The sequence below is a fragment of the Oryctolagus cuniculus genome, chromosome 20, assembly GCF_051225735.1.
Source record: "Oryctolagus cuniculus isolate XC-2025 breed Fujian yellow rabbit chromosome 20, ASM5122573v1, whole genome shotgun sequence".
Lineage (NCBI taxonomy): Eukaryota > Metazoa > Chordata > Mammalia > Lagomorpha > Leporidae > Oryctolagus > Oryctolagus cuniculus.
This window is the reverse complement of record NC_142886.1, coordinates 8044781-8051723: the sequence shown is the minus strand read 5'-3', so window position 1 is coordinate 8051723 and position 6943 is coordinate 8044781. Positions and strand designations below refer to the sequence as shown.

At 45.5% G+C, this 6943-nt stretch overlaps 1 pseudogene; it reads right to left on the bottom strand.

The window, feature by feature from the left end:
- Positions 1-296: 296 nt before the first annotated feature.
- On the bottom strand, positions 297-1781 carry LOC149120034 (UBX domain-containing protein 6-like; annotated as a pseudogene).
- Positions 1782-6943: the final 5162 nt, after the last annotated feature.

Here is a 6943-nt window from a genome sequence, read left to right as displayed (position 1 = left end):
TTTCAGGGCTGACTCTGTGGCATAGCAGGTAAAGATTCTACTTGCAGTGCCAGCATCCCATATGGGCGCCAGTTGGAGTCCCAGCTGCTCCACCTCTGATCCAGCTCTCTGCTATGGCCTGGGCAAGCAGTAGAAGATGGCCCAAGTGTTTGGACCCCTGACCTGGGTGGGAGACCCGGAAGAAGTTCCTGGCTCCTGGCTTCAGACTGGTGCATCTCCTGCCATTGCAGCCAATTCTGGAGTGAACCAGAGGATGGAAGACCTCTCTCTCTCCCTTTCTGCCTCTCCTTCTCTCTCTATGTAACTCTGATAGGTTTTTTTTTGAGGCCAACTCTGCTTTTGTTGCACAAGAGCTGCTCCATGGCTGCCAGGAGCTCGGGATTCAGTAGCCATGCGCCTGGGGCTCGGCCAGCAGCCCGAGGTCCTCCAGCACAGCTGGGTCCCACGAGAAGGTCAAGAGGGCGAAGGGCACCTGGGGGCAGAGCAAGCGCCACCCTGCTGCTGGGGGGCAGCACGCGGCCCTGCTGTCTGACTTCCCGGGGCCCCGCGCCCAGCCCGGGCACCCCTCCCCAGGGTGCACTCCTTCAAGGCCAGGTTCTCCTCCAACAGCTTCTGCCCCCCTGAGGCCAGCAGCTCCAAGGGCAGCCAGCCACTCTCCAAGGCCTCCCGGATGAAGCAGTACAGGGCCGACAATCGCTTGCAGGCATATAAGGTCCCTGCGGGCAGGACGGTCAGGGCCGACTGGACAGCACGCACCCTGACCCTGCCCTCCTGGGGCACTGAAGACCCAGCACCCCCCCGCGCCCCCTGCAGCAGGCAGCCATCTGGGAGGCACACGTGCAGCAATGTGAACCTGTACCCATGCAGCGCCCTCTGCTGCTCCTCCTCGCGCCTGGCCTTAGCCCGCAGCACGTTCAGCAACTCCACCGCATCCGCCCTGAGCCTCTGCTCTGGCTTCACCTCTTCTGCCATGAGGCTGAGGAAGTCTGCGGGCAGCTCGAATTTGGAGGCCTGCAGCGTGGTCTGCACAGGCTTGGCGGCCAGCGGCTGCTCCTTGTGCCTGTGCAGGTTCTGGGGCTCGGCCACCACCGCCTGGGTCAGCACCTAGAACTCTTCCGGGCTCTCCTGATCAGGACTGGAAGCAGGGCCTTCTGGAACCCGATGGCCTCAAAATACTCGTGCGCCCCCTCCAAGCAGTTGATGCGCTCCGGGAACAGCTTGTTCTGCAGCTTGATCTTCGGTACTTCTCCTCCTCGGGGTGCAGGTGCAGGTTGTCCAGGTACTTGGCAGTGGTGTCCACGCCCAGCTTCACCCGGACATGGGCTTTGTTGAATGTGTGGATCGTCATGATGGACACAGCCTCTGAGAGAATGGCCTCCTTGATGCTGGCCTCCCGCTGGTCCCTGCTCAGGGTGGCCCCGTGAGCGGGCAGGTGAAGTACACGCCGGGCACTGCCAGGTGAGCTGAGCCCTCCTCTTTGGCCTCAGGGACCGCGTTAGTCCCTTGCGCCTCTGGGCTCCCGCGGACAGTGGCCTGGGCTCACAGCTCCTTCCTCACCTGGTTCCCCATGGACCTGGGTCCCTGGGCCCAGGGCTGCTTCTGCTCCAGCCGCCGCCATCTGCACCTCATCGATGGGTCCCCAGCGGGGCTGGGCTGCCTCAGAGCCAGCTGGTTGGGTTTCTCTTTGGGGGCCTTCTCCCCCAGGGAGTCTGTGGTTTCTGACCAGGCCCCGAGCTCTTGAATTTGATGTCTGTCTTGATGTCCTGGAAGAATTTCTTCATCGTGGTGGGGGGGTGGTAGTAGTGGGGAGGGAGGGGGCACAGCCCAGTCAGGATGGGCTCAATTATTATATTTATAGGAAAAATATGGGCACAGAGAAGTGCATTATGGACAATTTCAAAAATCTAAGATAGTTTAATTTTTCATTCTCTAAATATTCACGAAAGTAAATATAAATTTCTTGTCAATGAGTATGATGACATTAGGGCCTAGAAGATTCTAAAGAGCTTTGAACATAACAGTTACCTGGAAACCACCCAAAATATACAGGGAGTTGATGACCTCAAAATGAAAAATGAAAACCTCATGTTTTCTCCGATGTGTAGTCGCTAATAAACAGAGTAATAAACAAATTTATTGTATATGAGTGAAACTGTCATGTTGGAATTTGATTATTATTTATAGTGCTTGTCTACTCCCATGAACTGTGGTCTTTCTACTTTTGTCTTGTTGAACTCTTTATTTAGTGCTGCATTTTGCCTGTGACTATAAACAAAAATGTTATCCCAAAAATTCAAAAAGGAAGGAAGATGGAAGAAGATAAATGTCATTATATCCTTAGAATTGTACCTTTGAAATACATGAAATCTGTTCTCTTTATATTAATAAAAATAAATTATTAAAAACATATGATCCATTCTCCTGAGTGTGATAAGGTATTTTATTCTGCCCTGTGACTTGCCTTGTTTTTCTTCAAGAAAGTATTTTTAGCATATTGTGCTCAACATTAGATGATATGTAAAATGCAACCAAGAAAGGGATATCAAAGAACTGTGCTTTCTCTTTGAACCAGACTATAATTAGCTGTTCTCCCATGCAATTAGCCAGGAGGTGGATTGGCAGCCAGCACATGAATCAGTGCTCATATGGGGTGCTGCCATCATGGGAAGAGGAATTACCTGCTCTGCCACAATGCTGGCTCCTCATGCACTTTTATTGGTATGTGGTCTTTTATGAAGTGTGTTCACATAATTTTCCTCTCTCATTGGTTTGTCTTATTGTTGAGTTATAAACATAAATAGCCAATACTTTCAGTTGTCCAAAGTACTAAAATTCCAACAATGCGCCTATCACTCTCACTCTTCTCATTAGTAAAAGTAAAATTTCAGCAACCATAACCCATAAAATTGTACAATAAAGAAAGATCAGAAGCTGTCCCTGAACAATAAATCAATTTAATTCCAGATGCCATCTTAGCTTGATTTATCTGGTACTCTAAAAGCATAGACCATATGCTAGGTCATAAAGTAAGTCTCAGCAAATTCAAAAACTTTGACATAATAGCATGCATCATCTCAGATACGAAATGGAATAAAGCTGGAATTCAACAACACAGGATTCTCTAGATCATATGGAAACACATCAAGACCGAACAACATGCTTTTGATTTAACAGTGGGTCATACAAGAAATCAGTACAGAATATAAAAAGGAATGGGGGCAGATGGCGGAATAGAGAGGGAGGGAGCACAGCGAAGCTCCACTAAGGGAAGGTTCAAAGAGGGATGAAAATTTGTAGTTTTTAAGCCCTTCCTCAAACTGGGGTGTTGGGGTGGACACGCGGGGAGGACGCGGACGCCTGGGACTCAGGACACCAGCAGGAGCGTGTACGCACCAGCTCTGGAGGCCGAGGTGAGACGGGGCACTCGCCCAGCACCACGGCACAGCTGCCGCCGCCCCTCCCCCAACACATCCTGGGACGGACACTGGGACATGCATGACTGAGTGGGAGAGGAAATAGAGAACGGAACAGAGTGAGTAGCGCTGGCGGAGAGAGTGCACGATTCAGGGACACTAATTGAGAGACTGAGTAAGCCAGTGTCTCTTGGCGCCTCCCCGGAGCTCCAGTGGGCGGGAAGCAGCCATTTTGTTTGTTTACATTCGGGCTTAAAGGAGAACTATCTTTGCCTCCACACTAATCTTCGGAGGCAGAGCCCAAAGGTGGAGCTGAGGGTGCTCAAGGGAGGGCAGCCCGAAGCCCTGAGACCCGACTACTCAAGTTACTGAATAGCGCCTCCTGGTGGGGAAAAAGCACAGGATCCAGAGCTGCAGTGGGCAGAGAGCAGCCATCCTGTCTGTTTACCTGCGGGCTGTGTAGAGCAGCCTGGTTACACAGGATATTGGTAGAGACTCACAGCAGCCTATAGTAGAGGGAAATCAACCCGAAAAATCACCCAGATGGAATGCCAAAAAACAAAACCAAAAACCAAAAAAACAACATAGAAGATAATATAAATTTGCCAATGGAGCAGGCTAAACCAACAGAGGCAGAAGAAGAAGAAGTTGAAAACATGCCAGAAAAAGAATTCAGAAAATTAATAATCAGAATACTTAGAAATAATGAGAAACAGTGTCAAGAGCTGAATGAAAAACAAGCCCAAGGATTAGAGATCTTAAAGAGAAGCCAGAATGAGATACTAGAACTGAAAAACTCAATTGACCATATAAAAAACACCGTGGAATCCCTCGGAAATCGAACAGATGAAATAGAAGACCGAATATCAGAATTCGAAGACAAACTTCCAGAAATAATACAGTCAGTTCAATCGCAGGAAGAAGAAATTAAAAAATTAAAAAACACGGTCGGAGACCTACAAGATTCAATCAAAAGGTGTAATGTTCGGATAATAGGAGTCCCTGAGGGGGTGGAAAGAGAGAATGGATTAGATGGTGTCTTCAATGAAATAATATCAGAAAACTTTAAACAAAGGCAGCTGGATAACAACACACAAATACAACAGATAACCAGGACCCCGAACAGAGTAGACCAGAAGAGAAATTCACCACGACACATTGTGGCAACACTCAGTTCAGTGACACACAAAGAACAAATCCTAAAATGTGCCAGAGAAAAGCGACAAATCACATTCAGGGGTAAGTCAATCAGACTTACCCCAGACTTCTTATCGCAAACACTACAGGCAAGGAGACAATGGCATGATATATTCCAAGTTTTAAAAGACAAACAATGCCAACCTAGAATACTATATCCTGCAAAGCTATCATTTGTGAATGAAGGGGAAATAAAGATCTTCCACGACAAACAGAAACTGAAAGAATTTGTATCCACGCGTCCAACCCTACAACACTTGCTCAAAGATGTGCTGCACACAGAAATACAAAAACAAGAACTTCACTGCAAAAAAAAAGCGAATGTAGATTAACCCACAAACAAAGTTCAAAATACATAAACAGCTCGTTTCAGGAAACATGAAGGGAAAAAGACAGTACTTAACAGTAATCACATTGAATGTGAATGGTCTTAATTCCATGACAAAGAGGCACAGACTAGCGGATTGGATAAAACAAGAGGATCCAACTATATGCTGCCTTCAGGAGACACACCTCATCAGCAAAGATGCACGCAGACTGAAAGTGAAAGGATGGAAAAAGATACTCCAAGCTAATGGAAATCAAAAAAGAGCTGGTGTGGCCATCCTAATATCAGACAAAATAGACTTTAACATAAAAACTACTAAAAGAGACAGAGAAGGGCACTATATAATGATTAAAGGATCTATCCAACAGGAAGATCCTTTATTATAAATGTATACGCACCTAATTACAGGGCGCCTGGCTACCTGAAAGAATTACTAAAGGAATTAAAGGGAGATATAGACTCAAATACAATAGTAACAGGGGACTTCAACACCCCACTCTCACCAATGGACAGATCAACCAGACAGAAATTCAACAAGGAAACAACTGAGCTAATTGACACCATAGACCAAATAGACCTTCAGAACCCTCCACCCCACAGACACAGAGTTCACGTATTTCTCCCCAGTACATGGAACATTCTCTAGGATTGACCATATACTAGGCCATAAAGGGAGCCTCAACAAGTTCAAAAAAATTGAAACTATACCATGCAGCTTCTCAGACCATAGTGCAGTGAAACTTGAAATCAACAACCCAAGAATCTCTACACCATATGCAAATATATGGAGAATGGACAACATGATCCTAAATGAACAGTGGGTCATCGAAGAAATTAAAAGAGAAATCAAAAGATTTCTAGAAACAAATGAAAATGATAACACAACCTATCAAAACCTGTGGGACACAGCAAAAGCAGTGCTAAGAGGAAAGTTTATAGCAATTAGTGCCTACATCAAGAAGCTGGAAAGGAACTAAACAAATGAACTCTCTATGCACCTCAAGGAACTAGAAAAACAGCAGCAAATCAAGCCCAAATCCAAAAGGAGGAAAGAAATACTAAAGATCAGAGAAGAAATAAACAGAATTGAAACCAAAAAAACAATACGAAAGATCAACAAAACCAGGAGCTGGTTCTTTGAAAAAATAAACAAAATTGACACACCATTGGCCCAACTAACCAAAAAAAGGAGAGAGAAGACCCAAATCTGTAAAATCAAAGATAGTAATGGAAATGTAACAACTGACACAATAGAAATAAAAAGAATCATCAGAAACTACTACAAAGAGATGTATGCTAACAAATTGGGGAACCTGGAAGAAATGGATAGATTCCTGGACAAATGCAACCTTCCTAAACTGAGCCGTGAAGATATAGAAAATCTAAACAGACCCATAACCATGGAAGAAATTGAATCAGTAATAAACGCACTACCAAAAAAGAAGAGCCCAGGACCGGATGGCTTCACTGCCGAATTTTACCAGGCATTTAGAGAACAACTAACTCCAGTTCTTCTCAAATTATTACAAACGATTGAAAGAGAGGGAATCCTCCCAAATTCCTTCTACGAAGCCAATATCACCTTAATTCCTAAGCCCGGAAAAGACACAGCAGAGAAAGAAAACTACAGACCTATCTCCCTGATGAACATAGATGCAAAAATACTCAATAAAATTCTGGCAAACCGAATCCAACTACACATCAGAAAGATCATTCACCCTGACCAAGTGGGATTTATCCCTGGTATGCAGGGATGGTTCAATATTCAAAAGTCAATCAACGTAATCCAGCACATTAACAAATTGAGAAACAAAAATCATATGGTTATCTCAATAGATGCAGAGAAAGCATTTGACAAAATACAACACCCCTTCATGATGAAAACCCTAAGCAAATTGGGGTTAGAAGGAACATTCCTCAACACAATTAAGGCAATCTATGATAAACCAAAGGCCAGCATCATATTGAATGGGGAAAAGTTGGAGGCATTTCCATTGAGAACTGG